The 12,054-nt window shown below is 51.0% G+C and overlaps 1 pseudogene; it reads left to right on the top strand.

Annotated features, from left to right (window-relative positions):
* Positions 1 to 1,237: 1,237 nt before the first annotated feature.
* Positions 1,238 to 5,179, top strand: LOC136454415 (receptor-like protein EIX1; annotated as a pseudogene).
* Positions 5,180 to 12,054: the final 6,875 nt, after the last annotated feature.

Genomic DNA, 12,054 nt, shown 5'->3' with positions numbered 1-12,054 from the left:
TTGTGCAAATATCTCGGAAGAACGGTGGTAGGTGCCAAGAAGAAGAAAAAGGGTAACTCTACCCATGAGCTAGTGCAAGGAAACTAGATTTGTTTGTGCAGCCTACCAAACAATGTTCAATACTTAGTCTGACTCGTTTCGTACATAGCAAACAAACAGGAGTAGTTGCTCCCGACGAGCATGTCCCATCCAACCAGTCTCAGGCCAGCCATTTGAGCCACCCTTTTCCAAAGAAACAAACAGGCCCTATAACTCATGGCCAGCCCGTTCGCCACTGGTTTCCTTCTAAGCCTGAAGGTGATAACCAAAACTGAAATTCAAAACTTAGAACTCTAGTCTTCAAAGCCTAACCTCGGCGAAGTTAAAAGAAGATGACCTTGGATGGCGTTTGTAGCACCAACTCACACCTACAAAAAATCAACTCCTGAAGCACTCGAGCAAAATTTATATTTGCCTTTTTCTCCAAGCACAGTTATTAGTTGTCTTAATTATCATCTTACTCTAAAATGGAATTTTGATTCTTTTCTTTTTCTATGCCTATTATAGAGGTGTAACTCATTATGGAAAATGTTTTAGTTTGTTTGCCCCGGAATTCTCTTTTTAATGACCCAACAATTCTTATCTTGTACTAAAAATGCAAATATTTTTTTTATCTGTCTAATTTGGTTCACTTCATTTGTTTAATATTGTACCCTGAATGAATAGACAGCCTATATGCACAAGACGTAAGCTGACACATGATCTATCACCCTCTGCACGTTGCCCAGGCATTTTAGTTCTCAAAATTTTGCAAATTTTTTTAAGATTTTCCGTCACATCGAATCTTTGGACGCATACATGAAGCATTAAATATAAATAAAAAATAAAACTAATTACATAGTTTAGACGAAATTCACGAGACGAATCTTTTAAGCCTAATTAGACTATGATTGAACACTAATTGCGAAATAACAACGAAAGTGCTACAATACCATTTTCTAAAAAAATTCGCCAACTAAACAAGGTCCTGGATGTAAGCTTGCATGAGGTGACATCGTGACAGGAAATACATCGTTGAACGCGCTGACGACTGACCGCTGACGACGGCTTCAACACCGAACGCGCGTGAGCGACGACGTTGACTCCGATGGATTCTGCGGGCACACTCTAAAGTCTGTAACTGATGCTGCTATTAGGCAGTCGAACTGACATAGGCACATCCTCCTCGACCGTTTCCACCATGCATCGCCCAGCTGCCATGTCCGTGTTGCTCCTCATCACCTCCTTCTTCTTATTGCTCTTCCTCCCCATGCACGCGCAGCACCAGACGACCCAGCCAGCAGCCGCCGCTGGTGGCAACACTGCGAGAGCGAGCTGCTTGCCGCACGAGAGGGACGCCCTGCTGGCTTTCAAGCATGGCGTCACCAGCGATCCCGCAGGCCTCCTCGACTCGTGGCGGCGAGACGGTAGCCACAGCGAGCAGGACTGCTGCCGGTGGGTTGGGGTCCGGTGCAGCAACCAGACTGGCCACGTTCACAGGCTCCGACTTCCCGCGGCAGATATGTCAGGCCAGATAAGTTCTTTGCTTGCTCTAGAGCACCTGGAGTACCTTGATCTCAGCTACAATGGCTTAGAGGGGCCAACGGGTCATCTTCCTGAGTTCTTAGGTTGTCTGACAGAATATCGTCGGCAGTCCTCCGAGGGGTATCTCACGAAGATAGATTGATCAGCAGAGAAGCATGAGATCAAAACCAAAAAGACAACAGAGACACACGAGTTAGACAGGTTCAGACCGTTAGTATAATGTAATACCCTACTTCTGTGGTCTGTTGGTTTGTATTAGCTGTCATATAATATTCTGTTGATAGTTGACGCACCAGGTAGGGGGTGTGCGTGCTGGTCCATAGCGAACCAGATGACGTACCTCAAGACCGACGTCGTTTGCGGCAACTCATCTTGCTGCGACGGCCTCCTTCAACAACATCTACGACGAATCGGCGGCGGCGTTCAACATCGTGCGCGGCAACCGTCATCGAATCCATCTACAAGTCGGAGCTTGACTGGTGGTCGACGAATTCATCGCCCGATTGCGCACGTGGGAATGGATCAGTTCAACATGGTCTGACTCACGCATCGGAATAATTATCGCCGAGTTGCAGACGCTGCCGCTCGATCGTTGCTGCTGCCTCGAAGCGGAGTCGGTTTCCTTCTTCAGAGTTCGTTTTGGAGAAGAGAATAGGCCTTGTTTAGTTTGTAAAATTTTTGGCGAAATGATACCGTAGCACTTTCGTTGTTATTTAGCAATTAGTGTACAATCATAGTTTAATTAAGTTTAAAAGATTCGTCTCATGAATTTCGTCTAAACTGTGTAATTAGTTTTATTTTTTATTTATATTTAATGCTTCATGCATGCGTCCAAAGATTAAATGTGACGAGAAATCTTGAAAATTTTTGCAAAATAAAATGAAACTAAACGACACCTTAATCTACAAAGGCTGCTGACTGCTGTGTTGTCAGACCGAGTACTGACATCTGCGCCATGTACGATCGTGTACGTGTGCTACGACGACAAGCTAGCAAGGAGGCACGCAAGCCGATGGAGATTACACATACGTGATTCTAAGCCAATAGCAAGCAAGCGAGGCCAAGGCGTTTGTGCACATGCAAGCACGTAGACCAAGATATGTACGTACTTACGTGTGTTTCTATCGGCCGAGCTGCATCAGATCGGCTGCTGCTCATCTACATATTCAACACAAGACCAAAAGAGAGCCGCCGGATCGCCGACCACTAATATAAGCAGGACGTCGTCCGGACTACTCGTTCCAACCGCCCGCTACGTCGTAATATTGATAGACGCATAGAATTGGGACATGACGACCGCGACCGTCGCCATGACGACAGTTCAGAAAGCTCGAGGGCCGGGCAATTTTGTCAACGCCGACCAGATAACGACATACGCTACCGACCAAACGTTTTGTCTAAAACTAAGTCACGCTTTAATATTTTCTAAATTTTCTCCAACTTTCTTATATCGACATAATGTTTCTCCAAACTGTTTTCTCTATGTTTGCTCTCCAAACGATTTTTTGAACCCCCGAACAGTCACGTTGACGTTCGGATGTTCCCAGAGACGACCCTGTCTCCAGCTCCTCCCTACACGTGCACGAGCGTCTGTCCTCTGCGTTATGGGTGGTCAGCAGTGGCTCCTTAGCGATGCTTTGTTCTTCCTACACACACACGGGCTCCACACTCCGCGTTATGGTTAACGGGCTAGCTAGGGCTGGAGACTCAGCTACACACTAACTGTTCAAGCGGTTTGTATTAAATATAAATACATCTTCACACCAACTGATCGCCGAGCTGCATACACTATTTCATCACCATTGCTGATTTTTCTCCGGAGTTCATATATTTTTATATCATGTACTACACGTTCTACATATTTGTATTGCAGGATCATCGTCCAGGTGATCGAACCACCTGGCGCTCGGACTTCTCCACCGATCAATTGGTCGGACCGCTAGGTTCATGGACTCCGTCGCCGACCAGTTGATCGGACTGTTCGCCGGTCGCTTCTACTCAATGCTCACTTCGCCGCCGACTAGTTGACCAGACTGTTCGTCGCTCGTGCTTCATCACCAGCTACGTCGGTTACTCCTCGGCGCTCGGATTCTTCGTGCTTGGGGAATAAGTGGGCACACTTCACCCCACTTCACCTTGCGGACGTCGCCAGCTAAGCCGGGGACTCCTCGGTGCTCGGACATCGTCAGCTACGTCGGGGACTCCTCGGTGCTCGGACATCGCCAGCTATGCCGGGGACTCCTCGGTGCTTGGACATCGTCAGCTACGCCAGGGACTCCTCGGTGCTTGGACGTCGCCAGCTACGCCGGGGACTCCCTTGATGGTCAAATCTTGCTACGCCTCATCGGTATGCTATCAAGCAGCTCCATGTTGTTCAGATCAGGGTGCTGATCTTGGACAACACGTCTAGGGTCTTGATACGCACATGTCAAATGACGTCGGCAAGCTTTTAGATTTCTTTTTCTTTGACCCTGCTACCAGATTCATTCTTCATCTTTCAGCAGGCTCGGGGACTAAGTGGGCACACTTCACCTTGTGGTGAATGTGCGCTTTTCAATTTAGGGCTCCGCCCGTGGACTGGTTGCCTGCTCGGCCGGTCTTCTGCCTTTCTTCTACTTTCTGACCCTGGCACCATGTGACTACGTCACCTACTGTCAGGCTCAGGGATTAGTTGTGGGGGTATGGCCCCTAGTATCCACAAGACAAGACATGGGCCGCACCCTCAGAGGTGGCCCAGCCCACAAGATCAAGGCGTGCACGGTACTGGTTGACGTGCACCGCAAGCTATTGTATAGTACCAAATAGGATATTTTTCTTATAACCATACCCCTCTAGAGTATATAAGGAGAGGCAGGGGTCCCCTAGTGGACATCTATCTACATACATCTTAATACAATACACCAAAGACACAAAACATAGGGTATTACGTCGATCAGACGGCTCAAACCTGTCTAAATCATTGTCTCTACGCCTTGTGTCACTATCCGATTCCTGATTACGCATACCTCCACTGATCAATCTACCTTCATGGAAAGACCCTCAAGTACCTTGATCTGCCCGGCATACCATTTAGCGGTGGCGTGCCTCCCCAATTGGCAACTTATCAAAGTTGTAGTATCTGGATCTTTCCTACATGGGAGCTGCGAACTCAACGGATCTCTCATGGTTAACACGTCTTCCTTTCTTACAACATCTTAAACTCAACAGAGTGAACCTCAGCACACTACTGGACTGGCCACATGTCATGAACATGATTCCTTCCTTGAGAGTCCTTGATCTTTCCAAATGCTCTCTTACAAGAGCAAACCAGCCACTGCCACACCTTAACCTCACAAGCCTCAAGGACCTAGATGTCTCCATGAACTCCTTCAACCATCCAATGCTGACCAGCTGGTTCTGGAACATAACAAGCCTCAAATATCTTTACTTGGACCACACTAGTCTTTACGGTCAAATTCCGGACACTCTGGGAGACATGACATCCCTACAAGTCCTTGATCTTTCGTATTATTATGCTGAGGAAGAGAAGAATAAGCGCATAAGGAACACCAACTTGAAGAAGCTATGCAATTTGGAGTTCCTGAAACTTAGCTCGGCTCTCTATACGGAGACATAACTGAGCTGTTTAGAAATATGGCTCGCTGCTCGCCCAACAAATTACAAGAACTAGACCTCCGTTCCAACCAATTAACTGGGATACTACCAACAACATGGATAGGGCAATTAACAAACTTGGTCGTTCTGGATCTCAGTTTGAACCACATTACAGGACCTCTCCCAACATCTGTAGGGCGACTTACTCATTTGGGGACCCTTGATCTCTCTTATAACCACTTTATTGGAAATGTCCCACATGAGATTGGTATGCTCACAAATCTGACCGGACTGTACCTAAACAATAACGACTTGGATGGGGTGATAACAAAGGAACACTTTGCTAATGCAACGAGCTTGACAGACATAGTGTCGGGTTCATAAACCCGGCGTCCCTTGGAGACCGGCTTCCCAACGAAGGCTCGACCCAAGTAGATAACACGCAACTCATGGGCCGACCCAAGAATCTGAACAACAGGCTAGAAGGATGATCCAATCACCGACCGGAAGGTTTGGCCGAGGAGGAGCGGCGCCCGTTTTCCGACTCCGGCCCACCTCTTCAACCGGAGCACTCACTTCGGGCTCTAGCCCACCTCCGGATAGCCTCTCCGACCGAAAGGCCTGGCTAAAGCACTACTTCTAACTCCAACCCCACGTCTCCGATCGGGGTATGCAAAAACCCTGCTCACTGATCTTCTCCGACTAGCGCAATCAGAGCCGACTGGGACCAACCGACCAGGGATGCCCACTCAAAAAGGACCAGGGAACGAACAGAGAAAGGATGGCAGGGCACACAAGTCAAACCATGATACCAGAGACTATACCCTATATGTCTATAGAAATAGTACTCTGCAACCTTCCTGACATAGAGTGTTGTAGGCGCCGACATTTTTCCCTACATTATTGTGGGCGCCATTAACTTCCATACGGTAAGGCCCCCCACATGCCTCTGGGCATCGACAGTGTTGTGGGCGCCGGCATTTACCATACCGAGTGAACATGGTGAAACTCCTCACATGCCTCTAAGCATCAATAGTATAGCAGGTATCAACATCTGACATACCCGAACAAAACGACGCAGCCTCCCATGTGCATCCAACATCCAACAGTGTTGTGGGCACCTATCATCATCCTGTACCCGCCGGTGTTGGCAACAAGACTTAGAAGCATACGTACTCTCTCCATCTCACTTGTAAGGCCATCCCCTTCATCTATAAAAGGGGATACGCTCTCTCCCAACATCCAAGTAATTCTAGATTCATTAGATCGACCAAGCTCCCTAGCACACAACCACAGAACCGCTAGGTTCAAACCACAAGCACACGCTTGAACACTTAGCTCATAGCGGAGCTCCTATCGCTCTCGGCCCTTCTGACCAGAGCCCGGTCGGATCTCTTGTACCCTCCATCTTTCTCCTTCTCGTTTGTAACCCCACTGCAAACTTCGAGCACCTGGGCTCAGGAATAAAGTCATCGACCGACTCAAACTGGACGTAGGGCACGTTGCCTGAACCAGTATAAACCCTGTGTCATTGAGTTATAGGCCACCTCCGATCACAATGTACGACAAAACTACAAACATTTACTTGTTGGTCACTTTCTGCACCGATAGTTGGCGCCGTCCGTGGGGAAGACGCTGCACGTTCAACACTTTTTGGTCATCGGATTACCCACTTTTCCACCACCTTCGCCATGGCGGGCTCACGCGATACGATTCGCTTCGGCTCACTAGAGTTTTCTGCACTCCCACCCGTTGGGATGTGGGTTCCACCCGTCTTCTAGCCATCCCAGGCCTTCCGCTTTGGAATCCTGGACTTCTTTGCCGACCGGCTCGGTGTACTTCACCTCCGTGAGGAGGCACCCATTCTGGCGCTCGTCGGAGGGGCACCCTCCATCGGCTCTGGGACGCACGACGACTTCAACGACATGGCATCTGCGCTTCATTTCAAGTAAACTCTCTGCTCAAACCCCGCTGTAAGTAATATGCGTACTGTTATTTACTCTTTATTTACTATCTCCCACCGATCATCCGGAGAGACCGTATTGGCCACGCCATGAACACCGTCCGATCGGTTCCTCTATGGCCTCGCGTCCCCCATGGATGCGTACGCTCAAGGGCTCCAAAGGATGCTGGCGCCATCCCCCCTCACATCCGAATTCGTGGGAATGGTGAGCTACGCTCCTACCACTTTCCACAAACTCCTGGATGATGAGGGTGAGAGCGATGGCCCCAGCATCGGTGACATGGCACCTCATCACCGTTCGTCCCGAGAGTGCACTATGGTGGACGCTCTGGAACTACCGCTGGTGGTTGTGGAGTCTACGTAGATTCACACCCCTCTAGACCCGCGTGCGGGGGCCCTTGTGTCTGTGTAAGCGCACATCGAGGAATTACGACAACGGCGGTAGAACTAGCCGCCTCCTATGTTGGCACACTCGGTACAACACGTGGCGCCTAGGGTCACGTCTGCTAGGTCCCACATGATATCATGAACGAGGGGAATGATCTCCCACAGTTCACTCGGGCTAGCTAGAATATCGCTGCTGCAGCAATGCTTCTGCGCGGTGATCCCGAGCTCATCGACCCCCAGGAGTGGGCAGTCTACCAGAACCTCTGGGTTCTAGTAGAAGCCAATGCTTTTCAATAGGTGGAAAGCTCCACATCGCGACTCTGACACACGTCCTCTCTCCCCACCGGGGAACGGGGACGCGCTAGACGGATCGCTCCATCCGCTCACCGCTATAGCCGCTAGGTGTGGCTCGAGAGGCAGCAGCCATGCCTCGGTCTGACCTGGTGCCTGCTCCACACCGACCGTCGGTACATGAGTGGCCCAGTCCACACCAGGACGCTCATAGCATCATTAGCAACCGACATCGGGCCCAGCGTGATGATGACGTCCACCGGGCGGCGGTGAGAGCATGTGACATGGATCCCGGTCGAACCCTCGAGGGGAGCGGTGAAACGCGCCCTAGGCATGGTCGCTGGATGGACGACCAGAGTCCTAGTCCTAAGGGCCCGGGGCTACGAGCCTTTGACTGGCGTATCCGAAGAGCGCCGTTCCCATAGTGTTTCTAATCGCCCACCAACATCACCAAGTACACCGAGGTGACAAACCTCGGTATTTGGCTCAAAGATTTCTGGCTCGCCTGCCGAGCCAGAGGGGTGGATGATGACTATTTCATCATTCAGTATCTCCCCATCTGTGTGGGGGAACATGTTCGGGCATGGCTTGAATTCCTCCCACACGACAGCATCCGCAACTAGGTGGACCTCAAGAGAGTCTTCGTCGGAAACTTCCAGGGGACGTACGTCCACCCTAGAAACTCCTAGGACCTCAAGAGTTACCAGTAGGAGCCCAGTGAGTCCCTACAGGATTATATCCATAGGGTCTCCCAACGATGCAACTCCCTCCCTGATATTGTCGTCGTGGACGTCATCAGCGCATTCCTCTCTGGGACGACCTATGAGTCCCTGATCCACAAGCTTGGATGCCTGAAGCCCCGTACCACCCGTGACCTGCTTGATGTCACCACTAACCATGCCTCTAGCAAGGAGGCGGTCGGAGCGGTCTTCAATGGGGGCTGAGATAAAGGCAAGATCAAGCACATAGACCAAGATGTGGGCCCCTCCGCATCGAGGGGCAAGAAGAACAAAAAGGATCGGCGCCGATCGGACAGCACCGTGTTGATCGCCGCAGCCGATCGCACAGGCAAGCAACCCCAACAGGAACTGCCTACCACTTCAATAAGCTCATGGACAGTCCGTGCACCAACCATGCCTGCCCCATCAAACACCTCTATAAGGACTGCAAGCTCCTCAAATGTTTTCTACGACAGTCCAGCAGGCCGAAAGAAGGGGACGACAAAGATGCGGCAGCCAAGAAATTTGGCGCGGCAGGCAAGGATAGAGATGGTTTCCTTGACGCTGAGGAATGCATCATGATCTTCGACAGATCTGACGCCATCTGGTCCAAGCGCCAGCACAAGGTACGCTATAGGGAGGCATGCGTCGCCGAGACGCCCGTCCCCTTCTTCCTCAGCTGGTCAGAATCTCCGATCACCTTCGATCAGAGGGACCATCCCTCCCACGTCATAAGACCGAGATGCTACCCGCTCATCATTGACCCCATCGTCTACAAAAAGTGCCTCACCAAGGTGCTGATGGACAGAGGCAGTGGCCTCAACATCCTCTACGTCGACACCCTCGACGCCATGTGTATCCCCTGGTCAGAGCTCTGCCTAGAGGGCTCTCCCTTCCATGGGGTGATCCTAGGAGCACAGGCATACCCGCTCGGGCAGATTGACCTACCCGTCACGTTTGGCAACCGGGCCAACTTCCGATTGGAGGTCCTCACCTTCGAAGTGGAGGACTTTCTAGGGTCCTACCACGCCATCTTGGGGCGGCCTTGCTACACCAAATTCATAGCAATCCCCAACTACACCTACCTCAAGCTGAAGATGCTAGGACTGAACGCCATCATCACCATGAGCAGCGCCTTTTCGCATGCCTTCATGTGTGACCGCGAGCACTATGAGCTCACCACTATGGTCATCAAGTCGTGGCTCCTGCGGCTTGGGGAATCATCGATCCCAGCAGTCCTAGACTGCAACAAACCAACCTCCTCGATGGCCTTCTATCTGCTCAAGGAAACCAAGGCGGAGGGAATCGACCCCACCGACCCAACCAAGATGGTTTGGATCGGGACCCAGCTCCTGGCCAAATAGGAACGTGAGCTCATTGACTTCCAATGCGACAACCGCAATTTCTTTGCATGGAAGCCTTCTGACATGCCGGGCATACCACGGAAGGTCGTCGAGCATGCACCGTGCCTCATCTCGGGCTCGAAGCCCACCAAGCAGCGCCTGCGTCGCTTCAACGACGAGAGGCGCAGGGCCATAGGCAAAGAGATCGCCAAACTCCTAGCAGCCAGATTCATTAGAGAGGTATTCCACTCCGACTAGCTTGCCAATCCTATTCTTGTTAAAAAGAAGACCAGGAAGTGGAGAATGTGCGTTGATTACACTGGCCTCAACAAAGCGTGTCCAAAGGATCACTTTCCTTTACCGTGCATCGATCAGATAGTTGACTCCACCTCAGATTATAAGATCCTCTGCTTTCTGGATGCCTACTCAGGCTATCACCAGATCGTGATGAAAGAGTCTGATCAGCTCGCAACCTCATTCATCACCTCGTATGGTTTGTACTGCTACATAACCATGCCGTTCGGCTTGAAGAACGCTGGCGCCACCTACCAAAGGTGCATGCAGCAATGCTTCACTGACCAAATCGATCTGCTCGATCAGCCTGATCAAACCGAGCGGCCAAGACCAACGATCATCGTCTATGTCGATGATATAGTGGTCAAAACAACTCAAGCTTGTGAACTGATCACTAACTTGGCCCTAACGTTCGCAAACCTCCGAAGATTCAACATCAGGCTGAATCCCGAAAATTGTGTTTTTAGGGTTCCAAAGGGGAAGCTGATAGGATACATTGTGTTCGAGCGCGGCATCGAGGCCAACCCTAAAAAAATCATGGTCATCTCTAACATGGGTCCCATACGCAACATCAAGGGCATGCAAAGGCTAACCGGCTGTCTAGCTACCCTAAGCCGATTCATCTCTTGGCTCGATGAAGGGGGGATGCCACTCTACAAGCTCCTCAAAAAGGCAGACACTTGCGTCTGGACTGAGGAAGATCAGCAGGCCCTGAAGAGCCTCAAAGTGTCCCTAACATCAGCACCGATCTTCGTCGCTCCTGAATGAGGAGAACCCCTTCTCCTCTACATCGTGGCCAGCAACCACGTGGTAAGCGCCGTGCTGGTTGTCAAAAGGGAGGAGGCGGGACACCAACTTAAGGTCTAGTGGCCCATACACTTCGTCGGTGAAGTACTCACCAACCCCAAGGTCTGGTACCTCTAGGTGCAGAAACTCCTATGCACCGTGCTGATGGCAACCCAGAAGCTCCTACACTACTTCACCAACCATGAAGTCGCGGTCATCACTTCATACCCACTCGGGGACATCATCCACAACTATGATGCCATGGGATGGATCTCTAAGTGGGCACTCGAACTCATGGGCCATGACATGAGGTACATCCCTCGTACAGCCATTAAATCTCAGGCTCTCATGATTTTGTCGCTGAATGGATAGAGGTACAGCTACCGACCTGGGACGTCACCCACGAGTACTGGACAATGTACTTCAATGGGTCTGTGATGGTGCTCAGCTTAGGGGCTGGAGTGGTTCTGATCTCCCCAGATGGGAGTAGGCTCCGCTATGCCATCCGCCTCCACTTTTTAGCCTCAAACAACGCCATGGAGTATGAGGCCCTCATCAACGGACTACGCATTGCCATCGAGCTCGGTGCTACGCGACTCTATGTTCATGGCAACTCAGAGCTAGTCGTTGATCAGGTCATGAAGGAGTCCTTCTACAAAAGCCCCCTCATGGCAGCATACTGCCAAGAGGTGCGCAAGCTCAAGGACAAATTCTAGGGGATTGAGCTACATCATGTCCCTCAAAGGGACAATGATGCCACCAATTTTCTTGCAAAATTGGCCGCCAGGCGGGATCCATCCCCAAGTGGGGTCTTCGTCAATGACGTCCACGAGCTGTTTGCCCGCATCCTAGAATGTCTGATCCAGACACACCCTGACGCCCAGCCAGTGCTCGAGGCTCCAACCCCAACACCTAGCCGGTGCTCGGGGGCTCTAACCCCGATGCCAAGCCAGTGCTTGGGGGCTCTGATCCCAGTACCTCCATGACAACGTCGCCCACAAACGTCGCCGTATTGGCACTCGATCAAACCGATTGGCGAGTGCCGCTACTCGCCTACCTGCTCGAGGAGGTTCTCACACCCGAAAGGACTGAAGCTTGATGGATCGCTCGACAT

Source organism: Miscanthus floridulus, chromosome 5, assembly GCF_019320115.1.
Source record: "Miscanthus floridulus cultivar M001 chromosome 5, ASM1932011v1, whole genome shotgun sequence".
NCBI lineage: Eukaryota > Viridiplantae > Streptophyta > Magnoliopsida > Poales > Poaceae > Miscanthus > Miscanthus floridulus.
Note: the sequence above shows the minus strand (reverse complement) of the source record. Positions and strands in the feature narration are given on the sequence as shown.